At 39.0% G+C, this 24,566-nt stretch overlaps 1 protein-coding gene across 6 annotated transcripts in view; it reads left to right on the top strand.

The window, feature by feature from the left end:
- Positions 1–24,566, top strand: part of Dmd (dystrophin) — a 2,258,623-nt gene that overhangs the window by 2,133,015 nt on the left and 101,042 nt on the right. The window lies entirely within an intron of this gene.

A 24,566-nucleotide genomic window follows, 5' to 3' on the forward strand; every position in this document is an offset into this window, starting at 1 on the left:
GCTGACTTAAGGATGGTAAAGCTAAGATGCCATGGGGACATCATGGAGCTAGAGGGACAGTGGCAAGAGGTGACATAGTCAGAACTCTGATATCAGGACCCTTTATCTGGATCCAGGACTATTGGAGAAGCTTATGCCAGAGAGTTAGAGCCAGGAGAAAGAGAGAAGTACTGACTTGTTTTGGTACAGCTAGAAAGGGAAAAATAAATTGACTAGCCTCTATCTCCTCTAGCCCTTGTGCCCATGATTCCTATTAGGAAGTTACCTTGAAGCCAACTTCTCTTGTTGAAGAGGAGAGCAGGGAAAAGCTAGAGGGTATATGTGAAAACCAGCACACAAATGACTGAAGTGCAAGAGACCTTCATGTATGGTGATGGAATCAATCATCTACGTCAATACATAGAGAATGAGAAAATAACAAAAAGCTTTCGTCGAACTTTTTGAGTTTGATTTGACTTAGACAAGGTACTATAGAAAGGCATCCTGGGTTCAAAGGAAATTGACCTAATGAAAGGAAAGAGGAGGGTAGCAATTAAAAACAAAGCAATTAAAAACAAACAAAACAAAACCCCAAAGTGGTCCGCAGTAAAGCTCAGACACGAATGATGATCATTCATGCATTTGGTTACAGTGCTTGCCTTACTTACTGGTTTTTATGCCCAAGACTCTCCCTACTAAATGTTGAACTTCTTTAAGATGGAAAGACATCCTCATCGTTGTCATGCATGGCCGATGCATAGCAGCCTCTGAATAAGTAAGTGTTCTCTTTGAATTAGCAAAGGAAAAAAAAATTGCTACAGAAGAACACATATACTACTCAAAGGTGATAGAAAAATATAGATGATGGTTTCTTAACACTAATTATTAAACTGGAAAGATAGAACTCCCTGGAGAGATAGGAGAGTCTCTTCAGAATAAAGGAAAAGCCTTCTAGTAATAAAGAATCTAATAAGTAATAAATTTTATGGACAATTTGATATCTTTGAAAAACCTAGTGTTTTACTATTCTGAAAATAATTTTGTCTAATAACAACTAATTCATAATTAAGGAAAGAGAGGACCCTGGGAAAATGTGTTCACATGGGTTTATAGTTTAAATGCAAAAGAAAAAAGATGCTGTACATATTTTGATATACTCTTAGCATCATTTATTTATAGGTTCTTTGCTTCAGTAAATGTTTAAGAGTGTGTCATGCATTGTGAATCCTAAGATCTGGGGCAACAGGCTAAAAATTTTAAGGAAAAACAGACATTCCGGAGGTTTGAAATTTTATCTGATTTTATTTTTCTCAAACTTTCAAATTTATATCTTCCTGCCAGAAATGTTAGAAGATGCAGTCACATATGAAAAGCAAAGAAAAACACCTCAGATCTCAGCACTAGAAATAGCTATGATTTCCATCTTAGAGCATTGCCTCAAGTCTTTTTCTCCTGTACATTTTTATGTGGTTGTTTGTGTTTGTTCCATTGTTGTCTACCATTTTCAATCATCAAGATTTGCTTTATCTTATTTTCTTAAAGCATACATTTATTCGTGTGTATGCATATGCCACAGTGTACATATGAAGCTCAGAGAACCAATTATGGGACTCGGTTCCCTCCTTCCATCGTGTGAGTCTGGAGGAGAGAGCTGACGGTAGTCAAACTTGGTGACAAGTGCAATCATCCCCCGAGCTATCTTGCTAACCTCAATTATCTGTGTCCCTCTGTCTTTCTGTCTCTTTTCCTTTTTCTTTTTGATATAGGTCTCACTGTGTAGTGTTTGTTAGCTGACTTGGAAGTTGCTGTGTAGACCAAGCTGTCTTTGAACTCACAAAGATATGCCTGTCTCTGCCTTCTAGGTGCTAGGATTAATGGACTGCATCTCTTCTCTTCTCTTCTCTTCTCTTCTCTTCTCTTCTCTTCTCTTCTCTTCTCTTCTCTTCTCTTCTCGTCTCGTCTCGTCTCGTCTCTCCTCTCCTCTCCTCTCCTCTCCTCTCCTCTCCTCTCTTCTCCTCTCCTCTCTTCTTTTCTTCCTTTTCTCCTTCCTTCCTTCCTCCTCCTCCTCTTTTTCTTCTTCTCTTCCTTCTTTTCCTTTATCTCCTTTTTCTCCTTCTCCTTCTTCTCCTCCTTCTCTCTCCTTCTTCTCCTTCTTCTTCTTTTTGAGACAGGATTTCTCTACATAGCCCTGGCTGTTCTGGAACTTGCTTTGCATACCAGGCTGGCCTTGAACTCAGAGATCTACCCACCTCTGCTAGGATTAAAGGAATGCACCACCACAGGCAAACTGCTGTGTCTTAAGAATAATTTGGGATGCTATTTTTCCATGTTGCTTACTATCAGTTCTATCATTTTTGTAGAAAATGTTGCGCACGTTTTCAAAATTAATTTGTGACAAAGAAAACTTAAATTTCTGTTATTTTGTGGGGATAAATCTTTAAGATTCTGGAGGATTTTTAAAAACAGGCTTCTAAGAAGAAAGCCAAGTAAAGTGTTTTGATGCCTTCTGTCTCCAGACTTCTTATGTGTAAGTGATGTTAGAGAAGATAGCCAGGATGCTGAAAATAGTCTGTTATCAGAAGCTTGATAACACTCACGGTATGGCAAGTATAATTTATGAGTTTAGGGGAACAATTTTCCACCACAAACATTTTTTTTTCGAGACAGTTTCTCACACTGTAGGCCCCCTTGGCTGTCATGGAACTCACAGAGTTCTCCCTGCCTCTGTCTCCTGAATGCGAGGATTAAAGGCGTGTGCCATCACGCCCAGCTCACCACAAAAGTTCTAATGTAGTTGATTTCTTTCAGTATTACATAAAAATCTTTTCCTTTTCCTTTCCTAACCAAATTCAGACATTGAATTTCTGTAAGTTTCTAGTCCAAGGGAAATAACATTTCTCAACTTCTTGAACTATATTACCCCAGACTCTCTCAAAAGGCTGTGCCAATTTGCTTTCTCAATAATTAACTAACTGAAAGTGCCCAAAGACCATAATATTGTACTACTCATACGATTATAATTGAGGGGGAACATCGTCTTGCTTGTGTGTTTTTAACAACTTTCAGTGTCACTGCTACAATACTTGCTGTTTTTTTGTTTTTTTTTTTTTCTCTCCTTAGAAAATGGAAAAGCAAAACTATGTCATCACAGGTATACGCTTTCTGATTTAATGCCAGGGTTTTCTTGTTGTGCTTTGGGGTGTTCCCTGATGGAAGAATCTTGATTCCTCCCTTAGTGTTTTCCAAGTCAAACAAGCCTAATTCCTTCATTCATCCTCAGCAAACCATCACTTACTTGTAACAATCCATTAATTCATATTTAAAAGTATGTGTGTAGAGATGGGATATGACTCAGTAGTAGCGTTTTCATAACCTCTGTTCTGTATTCCATACCCAGTGGAACACACACACATACTCTCTCTCTCTCTCTCTCTCTCTCTCTCTCTCTCTCTCTCTCTCTCACACACACACACACACACACACACAAACACACACCATCTCTCTCTTTCACACACACACATACACACACATGACACACACACGACATGTACATGCCTGTATGTATATTGGTAATCTGCAATGATCTTTAATTTTTTAATAAAAGACTTTTGGTTATGAGGTATGGAAAATTTGTCATTACATTCTCTTGTGAGATATATTTTCTCTCTATCAAACACAAGTACCTACAATGTTCAGAACTCTTGTTGTAAAGAGATAGGTACAGAGAAGTAGTAAATATTATCTGTCTATTACCTACGCTGATGTGGCCCTAGGCATATAGTAGATTTTATGATGTGATAAAAGTCTTTACCTATGAGAGTGGAGGATACAGTACCAGTTCTCCTGGTGACTAGTACTTGGGTTTCAGTAAGTCTTTTCTGTCCTTCGAACCAAATTGACAGCCACATTTTTTGAAATTTATTTTATTTTGGTTTTGATTAGCATGTATTATGCATACATGTTAATGGGATTATGTGTTTATTTTCTTCAATTGCTGTTACGGCAGTTTATTAAGGGATGCTCTATACACATTTTGCTTTTGAGAAAAAGTTATATATATTGGAATGAGTGAAGAATTATAAATTCACTCATTAACATTCTCTTACCTTTCTACTTACCTTTGTCAACCTCATGAAAGATTTTACTCTTTCTTCTAAAGAGTAAGTTTGAGATTTGTGAAACAATAAGTCCTAACCTATGATTACAGCCAAATGTAGGGTGCCTTATATGGTATATGAAGATGAATTGAATCATTAATGAAGGCTGTGTGATGAGTAGAAAAAATATTTTTTCCTAGAAAATAATTTTGTAATATTTAAGTAAAAGAAAATTCAAAGTTCAGATGGTTGAACAACAAGAAATCAAATTTGAGAGAAAGATTGATTTATTTAGGAGTTGGGGAGGGAGTTTCTTTAAAGACCTACGTTATCAGTTTCGGGAAAAATGTAATTCAAGGTGGGCAGTGGTGGCACACACCTTTAATCCCAGCAACTGGGAGGCAGAGACAGGCAGATCTCAGTGAGTTCGAGGTCAGCCTGGTCTATAAAGCGAGTTCCAGGACAGCCAGAGCTGTCTCAGAAAAAAAGAAAAGAAAAGAAATTCAATGCTACAGGAGTAAATTAAATTCTTAAATTACAGAGATTTTAGATTACATATGATTGACAATGGGAAAAATCTTCATAAAGGGGGAAAAGTTGGTATAATAGAGAATGGGAATTTGATGGAATGGCTTAAAGTTGGACAAAGAAAGAAGAGATTAGTTATTTTATTAAGTATCTTCTGGTAATAATAGAGGTGGTAATGCCCTGAGGATAGCAATGAGGAGGAGAAAGGGCAGTGTGACTCCAGAATTGCCTGAAAAGTAGAGAAAGGGTGGGAATTTTTAAAAGAAAATATAAGAGTCTTAAGGTACCATTTAAATGTAAAGCTTTGTTGAAATAGAACGATGAAAATTATTCTGTCAAAACAGGAAATTTCAAATTGAGGTTTTTGGGGATAGTTGTAAATTTTGTCAGCCTAGGTGCATATAGTTCATCTATGTTAAAACATTCATTTTGGCAGTTCAACTAGATACACGGACTGGATCTGCCACATTACACATGTATTTCTCATTAGTCACCCCCAATGCTATGTGAAGTGTAATGTTATTTCCACTGTACTGAGGGGACTCCAAAAAGAGAGATGGTAGCCAGGTGGTGGTGGCACAAGCCTTTAATCTCAACACTCCAGGGACAGAGGTGGCTGGATCTCTGAGTCTGAAGCCAGCTTGGTCTATAGAGTGAATCTACAGAGTAAATTCCAGGACAGCCAGGACTGCTACGTAGAGAAAGCCTGTGTTGAGGAAAAAAGTGGGGGTGGTGATGCTAATTTGTTCGCATGCCTTAGCTAAGAGTTATATAGATTTTTAACTGCTAAACCAATCATTTGACTCCCAAGTTATACTTTCTTCTTTGATTAGAATAAAGGAACTGGAAAAATATTTCAGACTCACCAAAATGATAAAAAAAATTTACTCTTGTTCTTATTTCACTTTGTAATATAATATGCATACTATATGTTTTAAGATAATTTCTTTAAGCTTCTAGGGAGCAAGTATGATATGGATCATGGGTATATGCTGTCTGAAATTTAAAGGTGGCAGTATTTCATTTAGTTTTGTAACAGCCCTAAGAATAGGTACTATGTTATTATTGTGTATTTTAGAAATGAAGAAACTAAAGCTTAGGGAAGTTGAGGCCATAACTAAGTGACCTGGAAAAATGGCCTTAAGATCACATGGATTTGTCCTTAATCCTTAGGCTTTTGATTAAGATAATGATATCAAATCAGACATGATTAGATGAGAATATGGGTATTCTCTCTAATATAGAATAAACCTCCAAATAAATGATACTCATTACCACAGTTATGTTACAGAAAGATGTAACTAGAACCTATCGGCTTTGATTCTCATTCGTATTTCCCATAGTATAGCAGTACCTTCCTGGAAGACATTGAATGAAACAAGAATTTGGAAGAAATCAAAGGTCAAAGAAGGTAGAAAAGAAGACAGAGTTAACTAAGTATTTCAAAAGCAAAATACACTGATTTAAAAAAAAACATAAAAAGAAAATAGTAAGTAAAGCCCCTCGTACTCCTAATTTTAGTCCCCAAGCAACACTACCTTGAGTTGCTAGTAATGTATTGTTTTGAAGTTTGTGATTTAAGGCAGGGTCTTTCTATGTAGGCCAAGGTTTCTTGAACTCGGGCATCTGCCCGGCTCTGCCTACAGAGTGCTAGGATTAAAGACCTGTGCCACCATGCCCAGCTTAGAAATACACTTTCTGTTTCCTTCTATAGATAACACACACATATTAAACTATGCTCTTCTTAATATATTATTAATAAAATAGATGTAGTATTCTGTTCATTGACACTGTCACCCTTTTTACTAAGCTGAGAGCTTTTTTTCCCTTCCTTTTTGTAGAGAAGCTGACTGATAGATTGTGAGTAAAACTTCATTCTGTGAAAAATTATCTTGGGTCCTGTAGAAGACAGAACCCAGAAATAAATGTAGGTTGGCTAATATCAGCAACTAATGGCCTTTAAATCAAAGTGGACAAGCATTCAAAGTTTTATAAATGTGAATTCAGTCTTACAACTTTACAAACAACTTGTTATGCAAATGAGAAATTAATATTTTCATCTTAGGTACAGAAAGGGTGAGTTATTTTATATGCTGACACATTATAGCAGTGTATGGCATGTGATTTCTTAATTCAGCTTTTGGACTGTTGTCATTTTTTTATATTAAAAAAATTATATCCATATTTTCTAACTTCTAGGACACCATCCATTTCAGACGTACATGTCTATATGTCAGGTTGGTTTAGAAGTAGCTGAATCTTAAGATCCCAGGATCCAGGAACTACTGTAATGGGGGGAAATGAGACCCGACTATGTTCTGAAAAATTAGTTTTTTATTAGATGCTTGTGTCAGTTAAATGAATTCATGAGTTCTTTTGTTCAAATAGGGAGGAATTAGAAGCCCTTAAGCCCAAGGAATAGGCTTGGAAATGAGCCTTTGTACTTTATTCTCTGGCTCTGTCGGGGAAGGGATTCTGTGGAGGAGAAAGACTTGGCTTTAGTCTGCCTCCTGGATAAATGGAAAACAAGTTATATTGGGAAGATGAAAATGTTAAATTAGAGATTTTTACTTGTAAGGTGCTACGTCTTTTTCATTTCTTATTTAACACAAATTGTAAAGTATATATGTGATCAGCTATATAATGATTATATATATGACATAACTCCCAAACCACTCATAACTAGGAGTTTGAGACAAACTAAAGCCACATAAAGAATTTCCTTCCTGTTTGTCTCTTGAATCCCTCAACAGTCAGGGAGGAACATTTCCTGACGAGGAAAGATTTAGATCTCTATGAACTTACCCTTGGGGCTGTGCTCCAGAGTTTATTTGTAAGGTAGTTGCTTTCAACTTGGAATAAAATGTGTTATAAACGGTGGTCATAGGTCCTCGAGTCAGATCCTTCCTTGACCATCAGAATGCCTGTTAGTCTTTTATCGCATGACAGAACTCAGCTAGCTGTTTCTGTAGGAACAAAGACTTCTTTTCTGAGAACTCATTCACTGCAGGTATTTCTAAGGAAGAAAGGCGAAATATTTCATCATTAGTGCTCCAGCTACTTTCCTTGTCTCTGTGCCACCCCAGTGGCCACCTTCTCTCTCCCTATGGTCCTACTTTTTTCTTTGCAAGGATTTCTCTGATGGCTCAGTTGCTCCCCACACATCTCATCCTTTGACCTGCCCTGATTCATGCTATTTCTAGGGTCATATCTATAACCCTCATGCTGATTGGATTATCAGCTATATTAGTCAGCTCTCTGTCCTTGTAATCAAATACTTGACTTGGACTACTTAGGTAAAAAGATTTATTTTAATTTTGTTTGCTTTTATGGACATGGGGTTTTTCTATTCATATATATATATGTATTTATACTTTAGCCAAGGCTGGACTCAATCTCACCATCCTCCTGCTTCAGTTTTTCTAGGGCTGGTGTTACAAACCACCGCCACCACTCCTGGCTTAAGACATTTACTTTGGCTCACAGTTCTAGACATTCAAGTCAAAGATCAGAAAGACTAATCTAGTGATGGGAGCACATCATGACCATACTGTGTGACAGATGAAATCACCAGAAACAGACCAGGAGAGAGACAGAAATAGACACACAGAGACAGAGACAGGGAGAGCATGTGCATGAAAAGAGAAACAAAGAAGCAAAGAAATGGGATATGGTCCTGTTGTAAGTAAGTCCATTTGTTGGTTCCCAGCCACTTAGCCCAGAAATAATCACAGAGAAACTGTATTGAATCACTGCTTGGCCCATTAGCTCTAGCTTCTTATTGGCTATTTCTTACATCTTAATTTAACCCATTTCTATTAATCTGTGTATTGCCACGTGGCTGTGGCTTACCGGCTAAGGTTCTGGCATTTGATCTCTGGTGGGGCTACATGGCTTCTCTCTGACTCTGCCTTCTTCTTCCCAGCATTCAGTTAGCTCTATTCCCTGTGCAGGCCCAAAACAGTTTCTTTATTAACCATTGGTATTCACAGCATATAGAGGGGAATCCCACATTATGGTCCCACGTCTCTGTCAAATATGAGATAAGCAAAGCTAACGGTGGAAACATTGACATGGTCACTAAAAGTTGCAAGGTGAATGAATCTATTATGGGCAGAGAAACTCAAGAGTGCGTGTGATCCTTAAGCGAACTCTTCCATTGGGACCGGTGAAGGGAGAGATGCTGTGGTTTGTGTCAGTAGCGCCTTGAGGTTTAGTTGGTCAAGGCTTGAGATGAGGTAGAAGAATGCATGGAATGGAGCAATGCTGAGCATGTGTGACCTCTAGGTTCCTAAACCCTGCGTTCAATCACAAGGGGAGTAGGGAGGAAGGCAGTCATGAAGAGAAAGTAGAGAAAGAGGAAGGAGGGCAACGGGAGTTCTTTTCTAGATTCAGGGATGTTGTACAGATACACAGAAATATGAAAATGGAACTTTGGGGGTATCCGTTATTAAAACAGATTGTTCTGTGTCAGAGGACAGGGCAATCTGATATCTAATTATGTGTAAAGTAAAGATCCTGCCATTAATTAAATTTCATAATAACTGTAGTTGGTAAGTAATTGGTCATTTTTTAACTTATGATTTATAAATTAGTGACTTTAGCAAAATCTAATCCCTAGTATTTAGTTTCCAGAAAAATTAAAATATAGCTCTGCAAATAAAGCATTATTGTCAGTCGCATACTTTATTTATATATGGCACACTATGTCTAGTCTTTTGGATGTATGGACAGTTCGAGGTACTCAGCTTTTCTTTCCTCACTGAGAGTATGCAAAATATAGGAATGAAACTATCTTAGTATTTTCCTACATCTTAATTATAATATTGTGTATTATCTTACACTAATTATTCATCGTTAAATCGGCAACAGATTTTCTTCTTCCAGTTATCAACAATAACAACAAAAACATTTATTTTCCTTAATAAGATTAAAATGTGAGTACTAGCCTACAGCAGAAATCTTGTAAAGATTTTGTTTTGTTTTGTTTTGCAATAAAATTGCTATTTTCCATGACAATTTAGGCCAGACCTATATTCATTTGGCATCCATTTTATTCATGAAGATATTGGAAGAGATTATTAAGGAAACTATACTGATATTGGGAATAAGAGGGGGATGTAGGCAGGAGTGCTAATCATCAGAACTTGAAACTTATACTATCAGATAAAGATTAGATTAAAATGTTAGAGTTATAGCTATCTGTCTGACTGTCTCTTTACTTAGTTACATATTTGTTTGGCTATCTTTGGATTCATGATGTAGATCAGGGTGGCCCTAAGCTCAGAGACCCACTTGCCTATACTTGCTGGTCCTGAGATTAAGAAGCCAATGTCCTGTCACCTTCACGTAGGGTTTCCGAACTGAAGGCGCACTTCAGTGATAGAACCTGTACTTATCATATCTGGGCCTCTTAGTTCAGTCCCTAGTACAAACAAACAAACAAACAAACAAACAAATCCATATATAAATCTGAAGTCCAAAAGAGAAACATATGAATAGTTGAAAGTCACCAGAATTTTTTTCTTGGAATAATACTATCAGAAGGTGAAATACTATTTGATTCCAAAGACGTGTGTGCTATCGTAGAGATTAGCATATGCATATGTCTAAAGAGTGAAGTGAAATTTGGTTAATTGTAAGTTTTTATTCATATCTAGAAAAATAACTTGTATATTTTTAATTATGAATACTTGTCTTAAATCTAGGGAAAAATCGGACTTGTGTATATCCTATTCAAAAGTGATGGCTAAGGACTCTGGCTGCACCTCAGTGGTGATGTAGTGCTGGCCTAGTATAAGCAAGAGCCTGGGTTTCATTCATACCTCCCCAATCTACTTGTTTCTAGAAACATATCCTGCCTACTACTCATAAAAGAATTTCAAGCATTAATTAACTGCTACGCTGACCTGCTTCAGTGTCGCCATTTAGTTTCTAGGCTAGGGGCTTTGAAAGAGACCCTTGATCTCTTCTTTTCTCTGCTTCAAGAAGGACTGCCGAGGATAAGTGAACCTCTCCCCTTAGCCTAAGCAGAAGTGTTGAGATGGACAATAGACAGCCATGAAAAGAGTGAAAGAGTACTTTGGTGTTACCAGGAACCAGGACCTCTCTGTGTCTCCTATACCAGTTTAAGGCAATGACTTCATTGTTTATTTTCTGACTATGGGAATAGACGGTAGGACCTTGCACATGCTTGGCAAGCATTTTACAAGGGAGATAAATCCTTAGTCCCAGTGGTTCAGGATGAGGGCTAGGAAGAGAAATTACTTACATCTCTGAGATTGTCTTTTAATTTGGTCTGGTAACTTCTTCCCTTCAGATAGCTTCTTACACATTGGCCAAAGCTGTTTGTTTGCATGTCATTACCTGCCTGTATTAGTAAACTGAAATTATCTAGCCTTTGCAGTAGAGAAAGGTTAGAGCAAAAGAATTCAGGAAGGGATGTTGCGATAACCCAGTCAGCTACAGTATGTGCTGCAATCAATTGAACATGAACTGCCTTTCTTGCTAGTAAGCGCTCTCTTTAGCAAATGGTTTCTTTCTCCCTTTAATTCAGTTCTTTGATTCCCGAAGGTAATCTTCATACCTGTGTTAGGCATGTGTCCACAGGGATGATTCAGATCAGGCTATAAGAAATAAGCAAGAGAAGAATTCTGATGATTCACCCATAGCAGTGGAAAATTAGATTATTTGAAGAAAAATCAAATGTAGAATTGATGTCATCAACACATTAAGCCAAACAAAAGCCAGAATGAAGATCTTTTACAATTTAATGTTGTTAAACCCTTAGCAAGCACCACCATTTTATTTGTCCTAGACGTCAGGGCTAAATTAAAGCAGTATAATCTTTTCAGCAGTCTCCGTTTCCTTCACTCATCTTTTCTCCTTCCTCTTCCTTTGTTCTCTCTCTCTCTCTCTCTCTCTCTCTCTCTCTCTCTCTCTCTCTCTCTTGGTTTTTCCAGACAGGGTTTCTCTGTGTAACAGTCCTACAGTCCTAGCTGCCTGGGACTGTAGGACTATCTGCTTCTGCCTCCCTAGTTCTGGGGATTAAAGGCATGTGCCATCACAGCCCTGCTCCTCCTTTGTTTTCTGAGAGGGTCTATCTATATAGCCCTGACTGGTCTGTAACTCTCTTCTGTAGACCAGGCTGACCTTGAACTCAAAGATCCTGCAGCTTCCTGAGTGCAGTGTTTAAAGGTGTGTGCCCCTACACCTGAGTTCATCTTCTTTAAGAAGCGAACATGACAAGGTTGGAGACAGAGTATAGTGATTGCACTGGCTTCTCTTTCAGAGAACCCAGTTCCATTTCTAGCACCAATATGACAGCTAACAACTGGCCTCTGCAGGCACCACACACACGTGGTTCACAGACATACAACCAGGCAAGACAGTCATACACATAAAAATAAAAATCTCAAAAAAAGAAACATGCCTTTAATCCATACACTCAGGAAGCAAAGGCAGGTATGGACCCACCATCCCCTGCCCCCCCCCAAAAAAAAACACAATGAAAAAAAATATGATTCCCAATGTGTTCTATCAGTCACTGTAATTTTATCAGTATTGTATCAGATTAGATTTTTATTATATATTCAGTATTTAAGCTTACCTCAAATAAGCCTTGTGGGCTTAGACATTAATCACTGTTTTATAAATAACACAGCTTATATGGAAAATTTTCAGTTCTATCAACTTTAAAAATGTTCACTGGAATACTGCCTATTCCACACTGGAAGTTCCCTTTACATGGCAATCTGTGTTTTGGTATGGATTCTTTTCCCTGACCAAATTTTAGGAAGGCTTCTGTGTCTTCTCCTCAGCCCATCTGTATACTTTCTGACAAAATCCAGAATCCTGCTCAGGATTTTAGCATTTTCAGTATCTGATGAGGGTTTTCCTTCCTCTTCTACTCTGCTGGGTGATGCTGATCACCCTGCCCTGACTTCACTAAGAATCCTGCTATTTAGGGTGAGTTAGAATTTCTTATCTCTCATATTTCCTATTGGGAAATTTCCAACTGCAGTCTCGCACTGTGCTCAATGGCTGGAAATTCCTTCATGTTCTTGCTGATATTCAGACTTGAACTGGGTTTTTTTGTTTAGATTCCCCCCTTTCTGTTTGCCCAGATGAGCTTGTTTCTTTCCCACATGTGCTATTGTCTAACTCCATTTTTACTCTGATATTCTCATGAATATGAGGTCCCTGGAGCAATGACTTTTTTTTCTCACCTTAGTGAGAAGGGATCTGGGGTCCCAGAAAATTAATTGCCACCAAAACCATCCCTATCAGTGGTTCCCTAATACTTTGTCTCCCTAAGTCAATGGATGTACTTCACAGGGAAGATGAAGTTTTCGAAAGGAGTTATTAGAGGTTTATAGGTAAGAGCTTAAAAGAACAAAGCCATGTTCCTATATGAGAAGCTCAGGCCCCAAGAAAAGAGTTACCACCAGGGGTCATTGTTTAGGAGTTAATAAGGCTTTTCTTGGTTGAGGCATGGGGGTGGGGGAGGCCATGAACTGGTCTGTGCAGTTGGCCTACCCACAGGTGTCTTGTCTAAAGTGACCTCTCAGCCTTACCCACAGGAATAGCTTCCAGGCATCTGTGAAGAAAGATAACAAGAAACCACACCAGGAACTAGAGCCCTCAAAAAACAGTTTTGGAATTTCTGGCATCTGGCCAGGACAGAACCAAGGACATTTCCAGTTTCTGGCAAGGATAAGAATTAAAATCCCTATCCCTAAACTGCTTGGCTGCTTTCTTTCTCCCATTTTGCCCATCACAACCAGAGTTGTGAATTCAAGTGTGAATCTTTAACCTTGGAACTTAATATGCAGACTCAAATGTTGTGTAATTGAATATTGTAAATTGTATAATTTCCACTTAATGAAACACCATTGGGGGACTGACTTCGGATGCACAGGGAAACAGGACAGAAGCAATCATGTTGGTGACATAATCATTCCCTTCGAGTGCATTAGTAAAAAAAATGCAGCCTAAAAAAACCTGATAGCTGAAAAGGTTAGGAGGTCTCTGACAGCTGTTTCCGTGGATGAATTTGAATGAAAGCCAGCAAATAGCTAGTTATTGAAAGGACTCTACAGTAAGGACTTTGCGTGGGTCTGAAAACAACACAAACTGTCTGAAGCTTTGGAGAGAGCAAAGCCCTGGACTGGCTGAGATAAGTGTGTAAAACCAAAGGCCTCCTAGAGCCAAACTGTAAATTTAAATGACTGAAGGTGACCAGATGGGAACAGGGGCAACCTGAAAAGCTTCTCTGGCAACTGAAGGAACACTGTCGTCATACATGAATGTGGGCTCCTGTTGTCAGACTTACAGGTTCCAACAGAGAGCTGGCCAACAGGAATCAGTAAATCATGAAAAGAGGGTTGGGGCGGGGGTTGACCAGGCATTAACCAACTAGTGAAAGACACGAAAAGAAATCTGGACCTTGGTTCTAGTCTCGGGTCTTATTGGTTGGTTACTTGAGAAATAGCGAAATTGCTGTTTCAGGAAAAGCATCGTCTCTTGAAATCTTGGGAGATAACAGCGTAGAAATAAGTAAGTTGAAAAGGTGCCAGCCGGGGAGGAATGCTAGGCAGTTTGGAAAATTTAGTTGACATTGTAAATTTGGAAAGGCAGCAAGATAATGTTAGCATTAAAGCAGATGAGGAAATTTACTGCTGTTTATTTTCATCATTTCAAGCAAGTTTTCTGCAAATCCTCCAACTGTGAAAGAGGATGATAAATTCAAAATAGGTGGTGTCAACCATATGCTTGTGAAGTCTAAAAAAGTTAGGGCACAACATTAAAAAAAATCCTCTGTGAAATTTGGTTATGGAAAGCTTTAAAAAGGTATACAAACTAAGTCTAAGTCATATTTGATCATTCTTTTTTGTGGGTGACAGCATCTTGCTGTGTAGAGCAGGCAGTCCTTGAACTGAGAGAGATCCATTTCTGTCTCCCAAGTGCTGGGATTACAGTCCATCATATCTGGCCCTGTTTGATCAATGTCTTTATTATTCAGGGTAAAATTATTTACACTGGCTATGTCCTGGAGAATGTACAATGTGTTCGCTTCTGGAGAGACAATACTACAATTAATTAAAGAAGTTCCGAATGGAGGTAAAGGAGACTGGGGTTAATTTATAAGCCAGTGTAGTTCTGAGAGGCCTTTAAGTGAGTGAGTTACTCACGGTTAGCATTGAGAAAACCAAGAAAACAGTGACCAAAAATCCTAAGTCAGAGAAGTAACACAGTGTTGTTCTTGCCAGTGGTGTGGATAGTTGTTTGTCAGCTACAAGGAAAGAATGTTGATCTGGTGTGGCTTCATACTTGGGATGAAAAGGCAATGTATGATGGCAAGACTAGGGATGCAGATAGTAGTACAGCTCTTGCCTATCCTCACCAAAGCCTCGGACCCTTCCCCAATATCATGAAAAAGACCAAACAAACAAACAAAGAAGAATGTTCACAAACAAGAATGATAGAATTGCCCAATTTAATGGCCGGATACTTTGCTGAAGTTCAAGGTCTTTCTGGAATCAGGGGTGCCATATGACACAATGGTTTGCTTTTTTTTTTAAATGAGATGACAGAAGGGAAAATGGCAGGAAGTGAAATTAAAGATTTACTGTCTTTCCTAGTGCTGAATTAGCAGGTGTTTATCTTAACTTTTAATTCCCTGACCCCATCTTCAATGTCACATCTCTCAGGGAGGTATGGATTTCCGCTTCTTCAGTCTCCTAGTTAAGCAGCAGGTGGCTAGGAGCTTGGCTGCAGTGCTTTTGAGGCTAAGTGTTTCGGGCTCTGAGATTTATATTCAAGCCACGCATTTTCAGCTTCGAAAGAAACCTGAAATGTCATAATTTTGGAGTTCTCGGGCATATAAATTGATATGTGTCTCACTAGCTTCTCCCAATCTCTTCTCCAGCCTGCCTCATTAATTTCACATGGCATTCCTCTGGTCTCCTATATTGGCTACCCTCAGATCATGTTTTAGGTTTTCAAGATACAGGAGCTCTGATCTGTCTTTATCTCCTCTCTGGTTTTGTTCCTTCCCTTTTGGATAAATGTCATTTTTCATTTCTATCGTGTCAGTTCTCGTAGAGTTTCATCCATGAGAGAAGACAAAGGACTCTCCTCCACACTGTTGCGTTTAACTAGACGTCTCATACCCTAAGTCCCTTGTTAAAGAGGTGCAGGGCCCAAATGTGAGTTAATCTAAGCTCACAAGGTTACTCTTCCTTCCCACTCTCTGTGATTTCAGAAGTCTTAGCTTTCATAGATTCCTTGTGGCCCACACATTTCTCTGCCTCAGAGCTATTTTTTGCATGTGCTGAACTATTAACCTGCCTTGCTCTACCCGCCCCTCACCTGGCTCCTTCTCGGAGCCCTTCAGGTCTTTGCTTCAACTTTACTTTCTTCGAAAAGGCTTGTTTCCCTGTGTGCACAAGCTTTCTGTGACTTTCCTCAGGCCCCTTTCACAGACTTCGCCTGCATATGTAATTACTCTTTCTGTTGACTGGAGTGTCAAGGAGGGCCATGCTGTGTCTTGGTTATCAGTGTATTCCATTTGTTTGGCATGGCTCCTGGCATACATAGCATGCTCGTTTTGTGACTTTACTTTAGAAACTTTAAAAGGAACAGTTATTTACCCTAAAATAAGGAGGGAGCTGATACACCAAAGAAAAATTAAGTCTAGTTCAGTGAATATATGTGCTCATTTGAGTTCTTTACAAGAACAGCAAACTCATGGAAATCTCCAGCACTGAAAATTTCTGCTTTCAGTCAGGTTTTTGTTTGTTTTTCTCATAAATCCTCTGTCTTGTGCTGTTTGGTGGGAGGGGCTGCTAATCAGAATCTCAGGAGAGGGTCTCCTGAAGGTCTTGTGACAAATGGTTTTCGTAATTGGAATGTTAGCACCTTCATTGCCATTATTATAGGTCTAGCCATCTCATATGCTGATCTATTTGTGTCCTTCTCCAGACTGTAGACCATGGTCTTCTGTAGGTTATCATGACCACTCTGCTTCAAGGAAGTGAAGCATCTAAGCTACAGTGCTCACTAAGTGTCCAGAGAATAGGCAAACATATGGATGAATCTTCTAAGAAGTTCTATAGCATCTAAATTGGTTGTGTATAGTGGCTCACTCCTCCAATCACAGCATTCAGGAGGTCCAGGAGAGAAAATGGAGAGTGTCAGGCCTGCCTGGGTTACATTCCCATTTAAATAAAGCCCTACGGGTGAGGTACTTATAAAGATTTCAGATTTTGTATGTTGTTTGCCAATAAATAATGTGTTTTGATCAAATTTACTCCCTATTCTCTCCTCTCCAACTTCTTCACAACACACCCTTTCCCCTCCCAACTACATGTACTCTTTTTATAACCCACTGAGTCCACTTAGTGATGCCAGTATTGTGTAGGACTGTCCACTGGACCATGGGCAGAAGAAAACCCTCTTTCTCTTAGCATGTATCTAAAAATTGTAGATCAGATAAAATATGTTAGTGGGCCTCTTTTTACTGATTGTTTAAAGGTATATTCCAGGGTATTTCTGGTGGCACAAGCATGTAATCTCAACAGTATAGGAGGCTGAGGCAGGATATTCAAGGTCTGTTTGGGCCACACGGCAGGCTCGAGGCTAGTGTTGCTCAGTGCAGTGAGACCCTGTCTCAAAATGCAAAAATTCAAAATGCTCCGGATATATAGGTCAGTAGAATGGGTGTATCCAAGACTCAGAACACGAAGGGGAGGGTATAACATTCCTAATCTTTTCTTCAAGATGTTCAGAGCCTATATCTTGACTTGATTTGCTTTTAAGCCAAACATGATTTCAATTATTGAGTTTATGTTAAGCTTTGTTAAGGCCTGTGGTTCTTGTACATTCTGGTGAGTCTGGGCTGGCAAAAACAACACTTTCAGCACAGACTCCATTAGAACATTCTAGGGAAAGAATGAAGCTAGGGAATCAGGAATATAGTATTATATAATAAACTTGTCATTTACTTATAATAAGAGCCTATAATAAAGTTAGAAATACCGTGTTTTATTTTATCTTGTTGTGAAAGTTTAGAAGAGTATTCAAGTAGACACAGTGTACTAGTTGGTTGCACATTAACTGCCAGGTACTGATTAATTATACTTCATTTCTATATTATTTTTTACTCAGGATCACCTGGTATAATTAGATTAAATTTCTTCTGGGTAATAGAAAATGTATGTATATTTGTACATACATGCATACTCTAATATATATATCCAGAAACCACAATACTGATTTATCTGTTGGAATAATCTTTTTAGCCAGACAACTCTTTCTATTCATTATGTTTATGAGGTTGTTATTCTTTCTACTAATAGATAAGTCTGCTCAAACTTTCCCAGAAAGGCTCCTCAAGCCCTTGAAAATCTAGACTACAATACAAGTTGTGTGAGGTTCTAGACTCCAGTTCGTCTGAGAGAGTAGTATTGTGGCAGTATTATTAGAAGGCAGGAATGGGGAGTGATTGGAGATGAAGGGGTTTAATGCTCTCTTCTTGTACTATCTGCCTATTCCACCATGTCTTTAGTGTGCTCCATGGTTTTTTGCTACTACTGCAAGAGCATGCCCAATGCGTATAGATCCCAAGTACAACTTGATCAGCCGTCTTTCTTTTTGACACTTCCCGCTGTCACCTCCCACAGAATAAAGGGGCAAACTGTAAAACAGAAATATTTACCAGAGTCAAGAGAAGTTCACAGGCTAAACAATGTGGGGAAGAAAGAAAAAGAAAGATAAGCTATTACTTGTTTTCAAATATGAGCAGGGTATGATGGCATACTTTAATCCCAGCACTCAGGAGGCAAAGGCAGGAGAACCTCTGTGTTTGAGGTCTTCCTGGTCTGTGGAGTGAATTCCATGACAGACAGGGATCTGTCTGGAAAAAAAAAGCAAAAAAACAACAAAAGAGTGAGTGGGCCATCATTTCAGTAGTTGGCAGTTCAACTTGAAAAACTGAAGACATTGCTTCTAGACTCGCCCTGTTCCTGGGTTAGAACCAGCCCAGAGGTAAAAACCAATCCAAGTCAGGAAGAGCAATGTTTTGATCCTGAGCATTTTGATCCTTCTGAAGTGTGTGTTCTACCAGCTGCCATGGAAACATGGGTAGCTTCTTGGATAGTCTCGGTCCTCTTGAGTTCCGGCTGGGAGAGCTAGTGACCTCATTCCAGCTTGGATCCAAGTTGTGGAAAGTAGATAGCCTCTTCTGGGCCATGGGACTGAGGGGCTTTATTAGCATTCTGCAACTTTCGCATATTTTAGCGAGGCCGTCATCCCTGAGCTTCAGCCCAGGATAGATTCACACAGTTCACAGCTGTGTCGCATCTTGAAGTTTCTTGGGCATCCTACATGCTTTCACGAGGCAGGCACTTATCTCTTCCAGCTGTAAGCCAGAGGGAGCGGGACTGCAGAGCCTTAGCAATATATGCAGACTCAAACGGCGTAGTTAACTCCCTAGTTGGACTTTTAGGCACCAGAAATCTGTTGGAATTCACTGATGATTACTGAATTCACTGATGATTACTGGGTGTAAGTTCATATGGCTTGTAGCCCTGTTTTGGAAACTAGCCATTTTCCCTGCTATTTTCTTCTGGCATTCCTGCATCCCTGATTGAGAATGGTTTGAACTATGTTGCTTAGAAATGTGATGGCAGAAGTTTTGTACATTAAAATAAGTTGAAGGCACAATGGAAGGGTGTCAGGAAGGATTAGCTAGAGGCAGGATGTGTCATAATTAGGAAGACTTGGAAGAACTGCTTTAGGGAAGCTGAAATCTCTGCTAGAGCAAGAATGTTCCAGATGCCTGTCTCTTGATACTTTCCCACAGTGAGCCACACCCCAAACAAATCATATCATCTATGCCTTCCCAATTGGAACTCTAGCTTCTGGAAGATGCCAATTCGTTATAGGAATTCTGTGAGACTTGGATGAAGTGTCTGACCTCATTTGCTCTCCCCTCCTTTTTTGAGTTCTGAATAGAACCAGAACAATTGGAAAGGGGAGTGGAGTTAGGGCCATAAGAGAGAGTCTTTGGTTGTACACCAGAAAGAAGGAAACAAATCCCGTGAGTTGAGAGCCAGTTGAAAAGGAGGATTAAGAAAAATGGGGAGAGGAGTGCTGTGCCAGTGTCTTCCACTGAGATGATTGCTTGATAGATAGCTCTCATGCCTTACAAACAGCCACTGAATGTTCTTAAGAGAAACGTAGCCCATATTTAACCCAAAGAATGATTCTATGTCTTTGTACAGCTAATTTTATAGAGAGCTTAAAGCCCTCAATCATAAGTGTGTAAAATCCATGGTAGTAAATATACGAAAACTCTGAGTATGCTGGAGGCAGGGCAGGAATCCATTTAATGCCACAAGATGACTCTTACTATAAATTTGTCCAGAACACCTTCAAAGCTAAAGCAGTGCTAACTGGGGAAAAGAGACTAAGGGGAAAAACCGTGATGTTGGGGGTAAGACGAATAAAGGATTATTAAGAATGTAGCTGACAGCTTCCTTTTTATTCCTGTTTTCGCTGCCAAATTCTTTTTTGTTGTTGTTGTTGTTGTTGTTTTGTTTTGTTTTGTTTTTCGAGACAGGGTTTCTCTGTGGTTTTGGAGCCTGTCCTGGAACTAGCTCTTGTAGACCAGGCTGGTCTCGAACTCACAAAGATCCGCCTGCCTCTGCCTCCCGAGTGCTGGGATTAAAGGTGTGCACCACCACCGCCCGGCTCGCTGCCAAATTCTAATGAACGCAGGTGCCAAAAAAGGCACTGTCACATAGGAACATTAGGCAGTGGCTACCAGATGACCTTATAGCTTGTACCAAAAGCACAGCCAAACACTACCTGTGCTGTTTTGAGTGCCTTTGGTGAGCCTGGGTAAACCACAGTCCTTAAATGCAATGGTTCTTAGAGTGTGGTCCATGGACCAACAGCATTAGCATTACCTAGAAACTTGTTAGAAATGTATATTTTCAAGCTCTCGCCCAGACCTATAGAATCAGGAAATCTAGAGGAGGGACTGGGAAATGTGTGTTTTAGAACTAGCCCTCCAGGTGTATTCACCTTTGAAAGACCATTGATCTCATAGTACAGACTCTGTCGGGCAACCAAGAATCCAGTGGACCACAGTTAGACAGTGTTGGATCCAGTTTAGGGTACCATTTCTAACAATGTAGGATCTGCTACAATGGTCTTTGGTCCTGTTAACATAATGGCAGGTAATGTTTCTAAATCTTCTTCAACAGTGTTCATATTTTGCTTGACACTAGTATGAACAATACTACCCTATCTAACATTACTTATGTTAATTAATGAAATCCCCAGTGTAATAGGAGCTAAATATAGCTGCAGCACTTTATGGTGGCCGCCTCTCGAGTGAGGCTTTTTGATTAATTGCTAAGCAGCCACCCCTGGAGTATGCATTCCTGAATAAGACAACTGACCGCCTCTGTAGTGTGGCTTAAACTAACACACGCATACATCACGTTGTACTGTATACATAAAAGTAGTTTTTTTCACTCTTAAAATTGAAATTATTAAAGCATAATTTAAACACCATAAAACACTTCCATTTTAAACACACAGTTTTGGCAAACATGAAGTCATGTCACCCCTACACCAATCACAATACATACTCTAACCAACTCGTTATATCTCTTGGTTTTTTTGAGTAAAAATTTCCACCTCCATACCATGGTAGGTTACCATTTGTCCATAGGTAGATTTAGCATGTTTTATATGTTTTTTCAAAATTATTTATGTAAGTTTTATGTAAAAGCCAGTTGCATAGCTTTTAGATTGATGTTTTGTCACATTCTCTGTAATTAGTTTCCTGTTATTGTATGTCAGTATCTCTTATGTGACTAGCACAGGCTGATTATTTGTTACCCTATTGCTTTGTTTCTAGTCCAGTTTGGGGATGTTATGAATGAAGTTGTGGACAATCATGTGCCAGGCTTTTTGTGAACATGTATTTTATTTATTTTTGTAAATATTAATTAATATTGGTCATAAGATATATGTATATTTAATGTCATAAGACACTCCTAATCTGGGACTGGAGAGTGGGCTCAAAGGTTAAGAGCGTTTGCTGCATTTGCAGATGATCCAGGTTCAGTTGTCAGCACCCGCATGGTGGCTCACAACCACCTATAACTCCAGTTCCAGAGGATCTGACACCCTATCATGGTCTCTGTAGGCACCAGACATGCATAGGATATATAGACATACGAGCATGCAAAACACTCAGACACATTAAGTAAAAATAATAAATCATTAAAAATAAAAGAAAAAGAAAGAGACTGCTCATATAACTTTCCAAAATTGTACTGTTTTGTATTCCTATAAGCTCTGTAGGTGCTCTGGTTGTTTCGGGGTCTTTTCATTATATGGTATTTCCAGTCTTTAAAATATTATGCTGAATAATTTGAAATAACTTCTAGATGTTCTTTTCTTCCCTCTAATTTAAATGTAGGCCAATATCTTTGGTTTCTGCACAGACCACAAAGATAATAATGTTGATCTAGGTGACTTAGATATAGAGAAAATTACTGTTTCCTTCCTTAGGATCAGTGGTTGGATATCATTTGTCTGTGGCAGTTACACTGTTTTCTTGTCTTCTTTTTGTTCATTTACTCATTCAGTCTGTCAACAGTTCTCTGGCTGTATTAGCTCTGCTTTGTCACAGAGCAGTTATATATTAAGTTGCTAAGAAATAGGACTGGTGACAAAATTCTCAAGGAGCTTTTTGGAGTTTCTGAAGTTTATACATACATGCAGACTAGATACATACATAGAAACTCTCGAAAAGAAACATAGCTATGATATTGCTTGTGCAGACTTGCATAAGAGTGCTGTCTGAGTATAGCCCCCTGTTAGATGACCTAACTTTCCAGGACTTACAGATAGAAAATGGTGGCCTAAATTGTTGAATTGTTAGTCCATGCCGACTATCGGACTTAGACCTTAGACAATAAAGCTAATTGTTAGAGAAACTTCCTCCTGCAGCAGATGGGAAGAAATACAGAGAGACTTAGGCAGGCATGAGAGAGAGAGAGAGAGAGAGAGAGAGAGAGAGAGAGAGAGAGAGAGAGACAGAGAGACAGAGAGATACAGAGAGAGAGAGACAGACAGAGAGAGAGACAGAGAGTCACAGAGAGTGAGACAGGCAGAGACACACAGAGAGAGACAGAAAAACCTTGAAACACACAGCTCTAAATGGGTTGTCTCCATCTAATCCCTCTGCTCAGAGCTCAGGGCACCCCTCAGAAGAGAAGGCAGAAAGAGTGAAAGAGCCAGAGGGGATGGAGGACACCAGGAGAACAGTACCCTCTGCATCAACTGATCAAAGCTTATATGAACTCATGGAGACTGAAATAGCATGCTAGGGCCTGCATGGGTCAATACCAGGTTGTTTGTGTCTAAATTATGGCTTCCAGTTTAGCATTTTTATGAGATCTCTGAGTGAGCAAATGAGTGGGTCTCTGATTCTTGTGCCTTCTCTTGGGGACTATTCCTTCTGATGGTTTGTCATGTCCGACTTTGATGTGATAGATTTTGTTTTATCTTATTATATTAAATTTTATATTTTAAAATGAATGAATGAATGAATGGATGGATGGATGAAAATCTAGCCACTAGTGTAAAGGACTGAACTGTTAGTTACACCTACAGGGAGGGGAACTCAGTTCTCTCCAATGGAGTGACACACTGGGTGCATCAGCCACTCCTGGGCAGCTCTCATGTTTCAGAGTTGTTGGCCCATATAATTGACTCCACAGGGTTTTTTTTTTGAGAGGGGGTGATTTCATTTGGTTATGGTTTTGTAGTTTTTTGGGGAGGTGATTTTGTCTTTTGGTTTTGGGGGATTTTGTTGTTATATTGGGTTTTTGCTTGTTTTTTTGAGGAAGAACATTAAAGTTGGGTGGGTAGGGAGTGGGAGAGGATCTAGAAGTACTTGGGAGAGGAGAAGAGTATGACAAAAATATATTTAAATTTAAAAATAGTTTTAAAAGTTAAAATGAATATAATGCTAGTTGCTGGTCCAAGATTGCAAAATTACATTTTAGCAGGAATAAGTTCAAGAAATATGTTCTGTAAAAATAATTAAGGAGATGATGAATTTGAGAGAGGGTGGGCAAACATGGGAAGAGTTGGCGGGAAGAAGAGGAGGCATGGAAATGCTGTTAGTTTTCACAGCAAGTGCTCGAAAAGTTAAGAAATTATTCCGTTGAATCGTGACTATAATTAATGGTGATATATGGTTGAAAATGCAAAGATGCTGTCTGGATATTAAGTGTTCTCACCACAAAAATAATAAGGATGTTTGCTTTAAATTTAATCATAACGTTATGTGGTTTTTTTAACCTCAGACATCATATTGTATATGACAAATACATGCAATTTTAGATCAATTTAAAAAATGTTGAAATTCATTTTACTTTCAATTTTATGTTAACACATACACATGCAGATTATATAAAACATGCTTGGAATGTTAACAGTATATATTCCATGGTGGTAGGCTGTTATGCTTTGTTTATTCAGTTTTATAGGTTTCTTTAATTTCTTCTGTTTTCCACAGTAAACATCTGACCTTTTATATGAAAATATGGGCATTTATATGAAAATATGGGCATAGCGTTCTTTGCGTTTTCAGGTCTTATAGCAATTCCAGTAATGTATTCCTTCTCTTTCTTTAATCTTGCACAGCAAGGATTTACTACAGTAGATGCAGATTACAGTCTAGGAAGAAAAACAATGCTTGGCCTCCTTTTCCCTCTGGGGACCTAGCAGTGCATGGTAGGCCAGCAGGCTCTGCCACTGTAGCCCTTCCCGGAAGGGAAGCTAAGCTGTCCTCACTGTCCAAGGGCACAAAGAGCTCTTTCCTTAACACTAAACCTACAGAAGTTCACCTTCTAAAGCTCGGAGCAT

The sequence above is a fragment of the Chionomys nivalis genome, chromosome X (assembly GCF_950005125.1).
Source record: "Chionomys nivalis chromosome X, mChiNiv1.1, whole genome shotgun sequence".
Taxonomy (NCBI): domain Eukaryota; kingdom Metazoa; phylum Chordata; class Mammalia; order Rodentia; family Cricetidae; genus Chionomys; species Chionomys nivalis.